At 40.9% G+C, this 14,338-nt stretch overlaps 1 protein-coding gene across 1 annotated transcript in view; it reads right to left on the bottom strand.

Annotated features, from left to right (window-relative positions):
- Window positions 1-14,338, bottom strand: part of tiam2a (TIAM Rac1 associated GEF 2a) — a 90,503-nt gene that overhangs the window by 74,373 nt on the left and 1,792 nt on the right. The gene's annotated exons all lie outside the window — the stretch shown is intronic.

Here is a 14,338-nt window from a genome sequence, read left to right as displayed (position 1 = left end):
TTAGTTAACTGATACAGACATTGAGAAGGGACGGAGTAGGTAATTATTTAACAGGTACCATCTGGCAATTTAAATTCGAAATCTCACAAAATACTAGTGTATGCTCGGTTGTGAGTGGCACTTGGACGGATATACAAGCTCCAGTAGAAAAGGTAAATTAGCATACAGCATGGAACTGAAGTGGCTAATCCTTGCGAAGGATCACTGTCTCGAGATCCCATGAGTGTCCGACACAGAACTGCTTTCTCGCTGCCAGAAATATAAGGGCGTCTAAAACGCAGGATGTGGCGCGCGCTTTCTGAAGTTTCCATCAAGCGCACTCTTTACCATCATGCATTTTCTATACCAATTTCCAAATTCTGACAATGAGATATTTTACTAATATGGCGCTTAGGTGACATGCTACGCTGTGGTTTTCTCCAGAATGCTCAAACTTTAGACAACATAAACACTTTCTTGGCTAAAAAGGCGATAGATTGAGGTAATGGGAATACGTTGCCCTGGTGACACAATGCTATGGTCACAACTGTGTCTAGTTCGCAGCCTGTACACAAGCTGTTGCCCCACACTTAAACAGGCAGGGACCGTATTTGAGCAAGCCCTGGTCTGACCCTCTCCTCTTAGTGCATGCCATCATTCAACCCAATTTGGTTTGGTCCAGTCTCAGGCAGGAAAAGACTTTAACGCTCTGCATGATCCAATGCTGCCAACTGGAGGTTATTGCAAGCTTTATTCTTAGATCACGCCACCCGGGCAAAGACAAATGTCTAAAGTGGACCAAAAGAAAACATACTGGGTGCTGGTTTGCTTGATGTAAAGTCATGGCATCTGCCATATTATAAAATGTGGTGAGAAGCATCTGCTTCCTTTTTTAGTGTTGGCACGAGCCACAACTCTAAAATACTGAATAAGCCTTCATCATTCAGAAAATGGTTCATGCTGATTGAAGGATCTGTTGTGAGAAATGTGCTTGTGGACTAATAAAATATTATCTTGATATCTTTAAAAATGGTTTAGTTCTGCACCACTTAGAGAGGAAATTTTTCACACCCATAATAATAAGGCACAAAATAAGATAACCATATGATGAAATTTATACTGATTCTGCTTGATGTTTAGAAAGTATTACATTTATAAATACTTAATATATTATTACTAATATATTGAAAAAAGAAATTCTACTGCTACCAGACTAACTTACTTGGTATGTGGGCATGGAACAAGGTGAGATACTGTAGACTTTCAGGTCTGCAATTGTGCCCACGTACAGTTTGCAGCTATTTTATTTTATTTTTTTATCTGTAGTAGACAGACAGCTGCAGTTAATAATTTACTTCCTGGCTACTGGCAACGTAGCCAACACATTTACTGTAAATTCATAACATTTTGGTTATGTGTACCTAACAATTATTAATTTAGGTCTATTCGCAAGAGGTCATTATTCAGCGACCTCCAAATATATTTGGACCGGCGCACGTTTTTATTGTCACGGCTCTGTGTTCCAGCACTGTGGAATCGAATGCAGACTGCCAGCTTTAATTTGTGGGTATCTTCATGTCGGACAAACAGTCTAGATATTGCAGCATGTTTTGTTCCGAGTCCCCCCAGTTTTACGATATGGTTTCTCTTGAGCAGTGCCCTGAAGCGGCATATGTTCGGAGTTCACTGTATTTGTAAAGTTATTGGGGCTGCCAGTTGTCCCCGACAATGGCTTTCAAGTATTATTTACATAAAAATGTATCTATTGGTATATATTACAAAATATATGTAGTGTCATGTATCCGGATTGTTACACGCATTGCGTCCAAGCAGTCAGTAAGTGTTGCGGGTGAGGAAAAGGAAACTGCCCTTGTGGCAGTTTGGACACCGGTGCTTCAGATGGGGGGATATTTGTGAGCTCTGCTGGATGCAGTGATATCTATGCTGTGAACTACTGTGTCTTTCTGTGCCACGTTCCGAAGAGCTGCATTGAATCCAAACACTTCTCAAATATTTGGCCTACTTTTTTTTGAACTGATTGTTTGTTTGTTTTTTTGCCCATTTTGGAGCAACTTTGATGTTTAGCCCATTTAAAAACAAGAGGAAGAAATTCATCCCAAAAGTGAGATAACACAAAAAGGGTGAGGACCATGTTCAGGCACAAATGTTTGAAAGCACGCAAATTGAAATATGCTGTGGTTTGGCAACACTTTGAAAGCAAATATTTTAATTGGAATGAAACTAATTTATTTGAAATTTGCATTATGTTTGAATCATGAAATTGGTTATCATATCCCTATGCAAGTATTTTTTAAATTTATGCGAAGCTATTGTCATATCACTGGTGCTTGCATCTTAGGCACTAAGAACATTCAACCTTTAGATTTACCAAGATATTCCTGCAGCTACATTGTGTATAACATGTTCAGAGCCTGTAAAATGCAACTGGAGGTATCTAAGAAGTCTGCAGCCATTAGCGCATGCTGAAAAAACCCTTTCTCAGATATGTGGGGATGAATATAGAAAAGGGCTGAAAAGTTACTGATGAAAGTTTCCTGTTTTTAAATATTATTTTAAAGTGCAGACTGTCAGCTTTAATTTGTGGGTATTTACATCCATAAACCATGAATTATGTAGGAACTGCAGCACTTCTTATGCATACATATATTGGGGACCAAAAGTAATTGGACACATGGCTGTTCAGCTGTTTCTTGGTCAACTGTGTGTTGCTGCATTGTTAGTTCAGAAGCAAGAACACACTGGTGACCTCGGCAATAGCAAAGGACCTCGTTAGACCACGGAACACCACTGTAGTGGATGACCAAATAATACTTTCAGTTGTGAAGAAAACCCCCCTTTTCAACTGGAAAATAGATCAAGAACACTTCAGGATTCAGGCATAGATATGTCAAAGACTACAATCAAGAGAAGATTAGCCTACACCAACGTGACCTCAGAAGGTTCACCACAAGATCCAAACCACTAGTAAGCCTCAAGAACAAAATGGCCAGATTAGTGTTTGCTAAAAAGTACATTAAAAAACAGGAACAAAGTCTTATGGACAGATGAGAGGAGTATTAACCTGTACTAAAGTGATGGAAAAGTGTGGAGAAAGTAACAGCTCATGATCCAAAGCACCCCCCCCCCCCTCAGTGGAGTTAGAGTTATGACTGCTACTTGACTTGGTTAAGTCAGTCGCCCAACCTGAATCCAATTCAACATGTATTTAAATTGCTGAAGACAAGACTGGGGAACTATGTATAACAAAGGCTGTAATTCTCACCTGGATCATCCAGAATGTATGCAAATACTTCTGAACTAGAGCTGACAGTGTGCACTTTAACCTCATATCCATTGTTTCATTTCAAATCCCGTGCTGGAGTACAGAGCCAAAACAACAAAAATTATGCCACTGTCTGAATACTGATGGACTGCAGTGTGTAGACACATAAATGTGCACACACACACACACACACACAATGTGGCATTTCATTTATTTGGCCCCGTTAATAAACCAGCAGTTGGTCTATATTTGCTTTTTTGCATTTAAATATGGACCCACTAAAGGTTAAAAATGCATTGCTAATAAAGCCTGTGAATATATTTCTAGAGTAAAAATGTGTTAAATTATTTAACTATTTTATATTTCAGCTAGGCATAAATGAATAAAAAGCGCAAAATTCAGTGTTTCATGGAAGCTGTGTTACTCTTTTTTGTTACTTTTGTTTTGAAGAAAGCTCTAAAATAATTTGTATATGATTTTTGAATGGGATTATCTGGTTTAATTATTTTTGTGAAAACATTTCCTGATATGAAATATTCCAAATTGAGGAAAACATACTGCTGTTCAAAACTATTATGCACAGAATCACAAAAACTGAAAAGCTATTGGCTTGTGGAAACCATAATTTAGTGCATTCTTTTTTTTCCTTCACTATTTAGATTGAAGTCAGGACAGTTGCCACAATAGTTCATGGTGAGTTCACATGTAAAGTGCTAAAATCCAAAATGGATGCCAGCATATGTGATGCATTCCTGAGGTAAAGAGGTTCTTGGGGTTCTTGAGGAGAGCCGCATTGAACATATGTCATAAAATGCAACAGGGTGGCAGTCATGTGATTGCTGGCACCAATTGGCTTTGATGGCACTTCATAGTTTGTACTTAGCGTGCCCATATAGTAGGGTAAACGTCCCTATTAAGCCCACCAAATCCGCTTTTCAGACATTTTTAATGTATACTGCCCCAATTTAAGTGAGAACATTTTAGTTAAAATGAAAGTCTAATCTCTCATTTGAAGTGTCAATAATTCATTTATACCAATTTCTAATGTTTTTATTGTTTAATTTGTCAAAATATGTCAAAAGTCTGGCATGGGCTTAATGGGTACCTAATGTACCCTTTAAGCCCATGGGTGTTCCAAATAAGCCCACTTCATGATTTGTTGATAAATAAATATATATTTAAAAAATCTTAACAATACAAACTATTCAAATCTGTAATCTCTTAGCTCTCAATAGCTATTTTCATTTTGTCTCCACTCCTATCCTATGGCCTGTAAATGGCATTTGAAATAGGCATGACCAGACTTTTTGCTGTGTTGTCAACACAGAAAAAGCTAAACTTACAACATGTCTTCTTTGGAATGTAGCCAAAAAACTATTTACGAACAAAATCAAAACTATAGTGGAAATTGCTCTTCAATACTTCATCTTTCAATATGTGTTGTCATTTTGTCTGTATCTCTATCCTATGGTGTGCTGTTGGCATTTGAAATTGGCCAAAATTTCTGGTCCAGCCAGCTGGTTGAAAGTGCAGGTGTTTTTATGAAGATTTCTGAAGACTGACTGACTGAATGAAAAACAATTTCAGGTTCAATACTAATGTTCTAAGGATAGTAAATGAGTCAATTTCAGGATTTACAATTAAACAATAACTTTTCAAATGTTAATCACATTAATAATAGTAGTTTTAAAACATTGTAAAAAAACATTTTAAAACCATTCAGTTCATTGTGGAGTAACATTAAAACATACAGTTCATTATGAGGAGACATCAGTCATAACATATTGAAGCTCATGTATCATTAGCCTATAACTTAAACAAAATAAACAAGAAAGATGTGAACATTTCTGCTATTTCTACTTTCTCCTAGACTAAACGTAGGCCTATGATCTTTGAGGTGATTGTATCGTTTTAGTAAGGCTATCATTTGCTCCATGCTCCATCTTAGTAGTGTAACATAACATAGGTTATAGGGTGGTCTAAGCTTTATTTTATTTGTTTGTTTCAATCTTTTGCCCACGTTGTGGTTGTCTTTGTCTTACGCTAACAAGTCTTTCATGGCTTTCATCTTGTTTTTGTAGATTTTCAATGACCTCATGATTGCGCAAATAGAATGGTCCAGGTCCCTACAGCCCTGCTTTGCAGAGGATGAACTTGCGCTTCTATCATGCGTGGGCATAAACTGTAGTTCTTTCGTGTTATAGTCATCTTAAACTAAAACTCATCTGAAAAGTAAAGATTAAAAAATTATTGCTAATGTTAAGATAGAACACAGGCCTATCCAGAATGAATTGACGTATGCAATATCACTGATATTTAAATATGGGTATTAATTATCTGAATTATAGAGCTGATTCATCAGATGAGGTCAAAATTAGGGAGGAAAATGGTTCAAAGGTCAAAAGGGAGAAAATCCCCATTGAAACACAGTAAAGTGGGCTTAATGGGAACAGGTGGGCTTAAAGGGAACATCAGTGAATTTATGGTTAAAGACAGAATATTTTATTCTACTCACATGATATTAAAAAAACAACTATATGAAATAAATCTATATATGGTGCACTAACATAATATGAAAAGTATAAATTGATCATGGAGAGAAGTAATTAGCTATACTCATTTACATCCACCTCAGACAGTGTGATTTTTTTGCTAGAGTCCCCTTTAAGCCCACCAGGTAAAAATGTTAATTAAAAAATAAATAAAGATAAACATACACATTTATTGTCTATTTAACAGTATAATAATATAAACTGCATACAAAAATGTAAACTATACATGCTTATCATGCTTTATGTCATTGCAATGAACAATACTATGTAGCTACTGTATTGATGCAGCATGTGGTCTGTTTGCTAACGTGCTAAAACTCATATTTTGATTTCAAAAGACACAATATTTCTAATTCAGGTAATATTCTAACATATGTCTCATTCAAAACACTAATCACTTAAATTTTGATAACAAGTGAGTACTTTCCAAAAACAGGAGTAGAAATATACAAAAAATGTTATTTTCTGAGGGTACCAAAATCACCTAAGTTTTTTTGCAACTTCTTCTGGGATCAGCAGGCACATGCCGCACATGTGCTTTGATAACTCAATATCGACAAATGTGATTGACTTACAATAAAAAGTGTCATTTACGTAACAAGCAGCTTCATTTGAAAAAACATCACTCAGCAAAAAATTATGATGTAGTTTTTTTAAATTTGACTCAGAAGTTGCAAGTGGGCTTATATGGTACGTGGGCTTAATAGGGACGTTTACCCTACGTAGTTGTGTGTGCATTTTTGTGTGTCTGCAAACTGTTTGGGACTTCTGAAGAAGAAGAAACTAAAAAAGTATGTTGTGGTACCTCTGGTCATTGGCATCCTACTAATCATAACAAAAGCACAGCATTTGCCCCCCTTAATGTGTATATAATCATTTTAAAAATACTGTGCCCCCAACTTATGATTTGAGGTAAAGAGTAACAGTCATGCTTTAGATAAATGAGTAACATACCATTTTTTTTCTTCCATAGGCACTGCCTTCCAAACTGACAGAAATGACCAATGTGTTTTTCCTTTTTTTTATGGACAGCGCAGCATCCCACTCAGACAGGCTGCGTACTGTACGTTTATTGAGTGCGGTTGAGGTAGTCATGGCAACAGTGTGTACCAGGAGTGACATTAGAAATGAAAAGCACTCAGGCCTATGTAGAACATCACAAAATAAATAAATAAAAATGTGACTGAATTATAGTCCATTGGGTAGCATTTTTGTCCCCAGCAGACCAAAAATGATATTTTACCTATATATGAAAATGTCATTTTTAAATTATTTATCTTTACTTAATCACCTGATATGTCACCTGAGAACTCAATCCTAATTCGCAACTAAAACCCTAAATTTGTTTAAAGACTGAGAGAAGAATCATTTGTACAGATTTAATGCAGATCTGCTTGTATGGTTTAATTATGTGGAGATTCCTGCCGTACCTACCATTTCCCCCATTTCCCTCTATCCCTTTGGCCCAGCTAGGCCTATATCTTACAAGGTTTCCCCTTCTATAGCCTACATTAGGCTGAGCAGACCGCCCTGCCTAAAAATATAAAAAATATATATTTATGGCAATGTCTTTGTTTCAAAACTAATTTACTATGATTTAAAAAACAATAGAAAAAGTGTTCGCTTAAGCGCCCTATTTTGTAATCTGTCTTTGGAAATGGTCGACAGTTCAATTTGCGGAGTGTGTAGATTCCCTCCAACTCCCAAGCACGAAGTAACAGCGTTTTGTTTGGCGGTTATCTCACTATGATTGGCTGCTTGGCTACGTGCAGACGATTTGTTTGGATCGTCTGGATTTTTCATGTAGTTGAGATTTATCCTAGGAAAGCAGTAACTAGCCTAGTTAAGTAATATTGTCATCTTCAGCTAATAAGAGGATCTTGCCACCGAAAAAGGGTCAGGTAAACATCTCATCTTGCTTTTGCCAACAAGTTAACAAGATCAGGTAGAATGGTGACAGTAGGAGCCATTCAGTTGTCGGTGAAACCACTGATTGGACACCAACGTGAATGATAGACGTGCAGCCAAAGTGTCGAAACACCCGGAGTCTATGCAGGGCCCGGCCTGACTTGGGGACCGTTGCTGTAATAGCTTTATGAAAGGCCTAGTGAAGCAGCCTATACTAATTCATAACTAAAGTTAGCGACCTTCATTAGAGAATGGAACTCTTAAATACCCCAGTCACAGAGCAGCTTTTACAGTGGTTCCGTCAAGCCAAAACACGGAAAAGTAGGTTACATTATAAAAGCATATATTTTGAGGTCTTTGTTAAGATTACATTCAGACTTGACCCACAATGAAATCATTTCTCATCTGTCGGTCATGACCTTCATGTTATTTATTGATCACAATATTTACACGGCCATTTGGTAGCATTGCAAGATTCAAAGAGAAAGCCCTTAATTTGAATGAAAAGTCAAAAACATGAGTGAAAACAGAAATTGCTTCTAGCAGTGGTCACTTCAAGGCAGGATTTTGTGTATTTTACGCAGAAAAAAGAGCCAAAAAGCAGGAAAAAAATACACTATATAGAGTTCTAAAGGCATAAAATTAATCTTTTTTAAGACTACGACGCCCGATGACCCAGACTTGAACTACAACAAAATTGTTTATATTTCTTTGAGCCAATCGTCTTTGAGTCATGACATTGATGTTGTTTATTGATCACAATATTTACACAGCAGTTGGTAGCATTGCAAGATGCAGAGAAAGCGGTTAATTTGCATGAAAAGTTGAAAACAAGATGTCACGCTGAAACTAGCTTGCTCAACAAGAGCAATAACAGAAATGGCCTCTTGTGTTTTTTAATATTATTAATCACACATTAGGGCTATTTGGGGGGCTCACCACACTAATGGAAGAAAAGAATGGAATGCAAGCGGATGCCCATCCCACCCCCCCCCCCCCCAATGCATCTCACCATCCCACCTACGAAAAAATCCTGGGGGAAACACTGTCTTATAGTGAGCCATCGCTGCTCACAGTCCATTCAGTAAACAATGAGGGGCTGAGTTCAAAAGGCAGAGGTAATGGGAGGTGATGTGAAGAGCTTGACAAGTGTGCCCGACAAGCTCGGGACTTAACCTCCCATCAGCCCATTTTGTGAAATCCTTTGGGGTACTTTGTTAATTGAATGAGCCTTTGGTTCGACAGGGATTAATAATTTGCACGGTCGAGCGAAACAGTACAGTGTAGCGCACAGTCTGTCTCCTGGGTGGTGTATGGAGCTATTGGCCCTATCACCAAACGGTAAAATAAGCTGCGGCAGACCAATCGTGTCTATGAGGACGTGTGAAAGTCCACAGACTCCCAGGAGGAGACAGAAGGTGTTGAAGTGGTGAAATGGGCCTATTAAATCCGATTTACCATTCCATACTGAAAGATGTTGAGGGTAAAATGTGGTTTTAAAAAGTCTGTAGATCTCAGAGGTGTGAGAAGAGCCTGATATGTGCAGTAGAACACTGAAAAAGAAGGTAATCTGGACAACCAGTCACTGCCATTCGCTCCCTTATGTCCACCCAATCACTGCCCTTCTCTCCCCAAATGGCCGTCCAATCACTGGTATCATACCCCATCTGGCAAACAGGTTTCCGGGCAGCCAAAGGGCTGAAGCCTCTGCTTCACACGTCAGCGGCTTATGCTACTCTTTATTTATGCAAGATGTTACTAGAGGACACATGAGCCACGTCTGCCTTAGTCTTTTTTTATTTCGTTATTTATCCTTTTGTTTACGGAGCCTTGCCAGAAATACAGCTGACTCTGAACTTCTGCTACTATCTAAAGTGCTCCCCGCTCTTACACCTTGAAAAGCAAATCAGACGGCCACCCGCTCACCCCCCCACAGAAAGTGTGCTTCAATTGATTCCCCCCACAATGAGTTGTAGAGTGCCAGTATTCTGTGTCTCCCCCTCTACAGCAGATTGCCCTGGCCTGTTTCTACATGGCTGCATACAGTCAAACTTTATCACCTCAGCTCTTCCTTCAGACTACTGCACAGGCCCTAAGGGGCGAATCGAACAAGGAAAGGGACATCAGCGGACAAGAGGGCTTTGTTCGAGGCGACGGATGCGACACGCCCGCTCGATCTCGCCACTAGCGAAACGACCAACAGAAACGGAAAATCCCATTACTTTAAAAGGCAGAGACGAACTTGGAGGGATCGTTAATAATCTATAATTAACGTCTCGTGAAAAAACACCGGCAATATGCGCAGACCGTGCCAGAGAGGGCCTGACAGAGGCGAGGTGGGGGGGGACGATCGTGCCAAACGGGAGACGAACCGAGCGCACGTTGGTCCTCATTTGAATGCCCGGGCGGCTCGTTTTTGCATGGGCGACGCCGGTCGCAGCCGACAGAAAGGCTGAGCCTCAGCGGCTTCGTTTCCCACGCTGGCTTTTTTTTTTTTTTTGCATTGGCCCGCAGACCGACCCGACAACCCCGCTCACGGGCCGTACCCCTGAAGCCGGCAGAACGCTAAGGGTATCGCCGTCAGCCGACTCTCATCCCTTCGCGCCGCTGAACCGCGGCGCGAAGACAAGTGTGAGAACACGCGGCGGCGCGGTTCTTTTCCTGTTCTGCCTGGAAACCCATTCGCCGGAGGCATGAATAACAAAAAAAAATAAAAAATAAAAAAAGCCTTTGAGTGAACGGTGCCACTTAAACATCAAACGGCTCATGGCGAAAACACAGAAACGGAGCAGGCCGTTTGATTTCCACACTGTGTCGAAAGGGAATCCTTTTGTAACGTTTGCGGCGGGAAATATAGTTTTCCCCACATGAAAGCAGCAGGCTCATCTTTCAGAACAAACAAACAAACGAAAAAGGACAAATTCTTTATTTACGGAATATGGTGGCCTTTCTCTCCTCGTTCGCATGGGTGGCGTGGATGTCGCTCAGACCCACGGAATTTCATGACGGCAAATGTGATTTCAGTGCTAGTTTGTACTTGGCAGGATTGTTGTTTGCTGAACAGGTTACTCTACAGGGTTGGAGTCCTGATCTATGTGGTCACTTCTGGCACTACGATCTTTACTTCACTCTAGTGTGTTTCTTTTGCACCTCTGCACCTTGAACTAATGCACTTGTTGTACGTCGCTCTGGATAAGAGCGTCTGCTAAATGCCTGTAATGTAATGTCTGTTGTCTGACTCAAACAGGCTGCAGTCACTACAGGGTGATCCAGAGCTCCTCGCGCCTACATGTTGATCCATCAAACTAGGAAGAAAGAGTGTGCCCGAGTGGGATCCCAGCAGCAGGGCTAAACAGTGTTTTTACTGCCATTGAGTTTCCATTCAGGCCCTGCGTCCTAAAGGCAGTTAGCTAGCTACTGAGTGATTTTTCTCGACAGGAAAATGACAGAATACCAGACGTGGAACGCTACAGTAGAATATAGGGCGTGGAAAAGGGGAATGAGGCACCTGAACAAAGTCCTGACTGGAGGTGGAAAATCCAGGTTCAGAAAGCAAAAGTCCTCCCCAGTATTTTGTTCCAATCACATGGATTTGCTAATTAACATAGTTATTCAGCCAGGAGGTAGAACTAATGCGTAAAATCAGCTGGCTAAGTTCATGGGTGGAAGAAGCTCAAGGTAGGACTTTTACTTTCTGACCCCTGGACTTTGCACCTCTGCTCCTGACTCAGCTGCCAAAACTGTGGTCCTCTCGCTGTATTTGCTATCCATATGCTACACTATTCACAATTATACAAACCCCTGGTTTGTGCATATATTCAGTAGCTTCAAACCTTGCTTCTCGCACACACTCTCTCACAAACGCACACCTGAAGTACTGACATCTATAGTCACAATCTCTGGGCAGAGACAGATTTGTCAGCTTTGAAACCTGTCCAACACTGCCCCCACAGACCCTCTCAAGCATTGGCTTAGGCAAATACTCAGATATACAGCTAATACCAAATATAATTTTCTTTAAAACACACACCCTTTCTGGGTGAAATTTCAGGCTGAATACACACTCATGCATGCGTGCACACACAAGCAGCGCTGGGACTGAACGTATGACCGCAGTTGCAGTGCTCTTTCAGAACTGCACACCGGTTCCTGAAACAGACTGTTAAAGGAATGGACACCCTTTTCTCAGGGAATGCAAAACTCGCACTGAAGTGAAGCCAGGCCAACACGACTTGCGCTGCGCTAGCACATTGCCTAGCCTAGATGGCAAGCCTCGCTCGGTTTCCTATCACAACGAGCTGCTCAACTTTGAACTGTAGAAACGTATACAGCGCCGCAGACACCTCAGCTGAGGAGATGGCACCGAACGCTGAGCCAGCTCTCGTTTCCCACACCAATAACGTGTCAGCTACAGTAGCAGAAGGCTGGGGCGTCTCTCCTGGCACAGGTGCGGCAAGGCCCTGAGCCAGGTCTGCTGCTCGTTTCGCTTTGGGGCTCGGGGTAATTACAGCTCCAATATCAGGACTTAACTACAGATGCTTGCTGCAGGCCCGTGCTTCTAAGCGCATACATCTCCTATTCTCTCTCTCCTTCCATCCTCCTCACACTGCATTTTCCCATCTCCCTCCCTTCTTCTATTTGTCTGACTCCCTCTCTCTCTATCTCTAACCTCCTCACTCTTGTTCTTCCCTCTAGGTTTTTATTAGTTTATTTTTGGAAGGATTCAGACTGGCTTTATTAGCATGATGGTAGTCATTTAGTATTGCCAAATCATTTTTGCTTCCTCTCTTTCTTCTCACAACATTGTAATTTCCAAGGCTGACTGCTGCACATTCAGACTTTATCATTAAACTCTGCAGCCAGCGAGAATTTCTTCCTTGTCTTAAACCATAAAAGGCAGCCTAGTTTTCCTGTAATGCATCTGTGGGCTGATACACCCCTGAAACACTTAGTCTGGCCTTCTTAAAATGGATGCGTAAATCCAGCAAAAGGTACGTTTCAGAGACGAGCTATAGTCAACAACTAAAATGGCCGACCTACTGAACCTTGCACTCAAATTTCTGTGCCTGGGTTTCTTTACGTAACTCCATCACAGCAAACTCAGATACTGCAAATGTAAATATCCTCATAACCACATATGAGGATATTTAAATTGGATCGGGAAGTTGGACAGAGTCGGCGAAATCTCAGGCAATTCATCAATGAAGAAATTGCCTGTTTCTTCAAGGTACGCTATTTAATGTTTGTTTATTGTGGGAAAAACACACAGCTGTAAAATCCAACGGGAGCGGAGCGCTGCAGATTCTGCTTGACGCAGCACTACACCACTCCGCAGAGCCCTTCACGAGCCCTCAGTAACTCGGCCACGGCACCACAGTGCCCTCTGCTGGCCACCTTCAGGGAAATAAGAATCTACGGAAGCTAATTTTCTCAAACTTGGTCCTGGGGCTTCCCTCTGTGTGCTGGTTTTCATGCCAGCAAGTGTAATGAGCTGTTCATTGTTCCAAAGCAGACATTAGGAATGACCTAGCCTGTATGACAGCTTTCATGTTTTCCTTTTTGAGAGAGTTTACCACTTTTAATTGACTAATAGACTGAAAATTGAAATGAAAATGGGGTAGGCTAAATGGATAGGCTACATGGTCTCTAAACCACTTGTTGAAAGAGCAGAGTTCAAAGAAAAAGCAAGTGGCTACATTCCACAGAAATCAGTTTAAAGAGAGCAAACTTCAAAGCTCACAAGTGCTGGAATGGGAATCATTAAGTCTGAGAACAGCTGAAGAGAAATGACACCATTATGAAATATAATCTCTGTTATGTGATGGCATGTCTCATGACAACCAAAGTATGCATGTATTGGTGTATGATATCAACCTATGTCACAGAAAATAGGTTTAATATTTGTCATATTTTCTATCCTTGTGAGCACCTGACAGCCGAGAAGCCGAGAACTGCATTTGTGGGCAATATCTCTTTGAACACTAAATTTAAAGTGAAAAACTCCATTGGTCAGCCTTAGATGGCAGAATAAATTACACAAGCACGGCTGATAACCTCCATTCTGATAGAGGACAGCTGGTCGTGGGTAAAGAACCCAACGCATGCGAACAGTCCTACAGACCAAGAGATGATCTGAAACCTGGTGCACTGGAGCGACGGGCGTATTCTCGGTAGCCAGGTTGGCACGAGAACTCGGTGGGATGCCAGTCAGCCGGCATGGCCAACTGCTTCAGGGAGAGATACCACGCAGGAAGGGACGGTCGAGGGACCGACTACCCTCCCGAGCCTCGATTTCTCTGCGCGGTGAACGGCTAGAAGTGGCCAATGACGCACAGCCACTAAGCTTTGAATGCAACGTAGCACTGCTCAGCTGAAAGTACCGATACTATAATGTCTCCTATATGCACAGTCTGCAGATCAGGTAATGTAGAAGTGAGGTAAAACGGGGAGGCCTAAGGTAAGGTCTCATGGATGACCAAACCTGTCGAACAGCCAAATTTCTACACAATATAGGCTCACCTTCCAGCGAATAAGGTATACCGTGTTGGAATATGGTCATTGGACTCATTCATAAAAAAGGTATTTGTATTCAGCACGAAGATTTAGTTATATTTTG

This window comes from Anguilla rostrata, chromosome 1 (assembly GCF_018555375.3).
Source record: "Anguilla rostrata isolate EN2019 chromosome 1, ASM1855537v3, whole genome shotgun sequence".
NCBI lineage: Eukaryota > Metazoa > Chordata > Actinopteri > Anguilliformes > Anguillidae > Anguilla > Anguilla rostrata.
The sequence above is the reverse complement of the archived record's forward strand: the minus strand, read 5'-3'. Positions and strand labels throughout refer to the sequence as shown.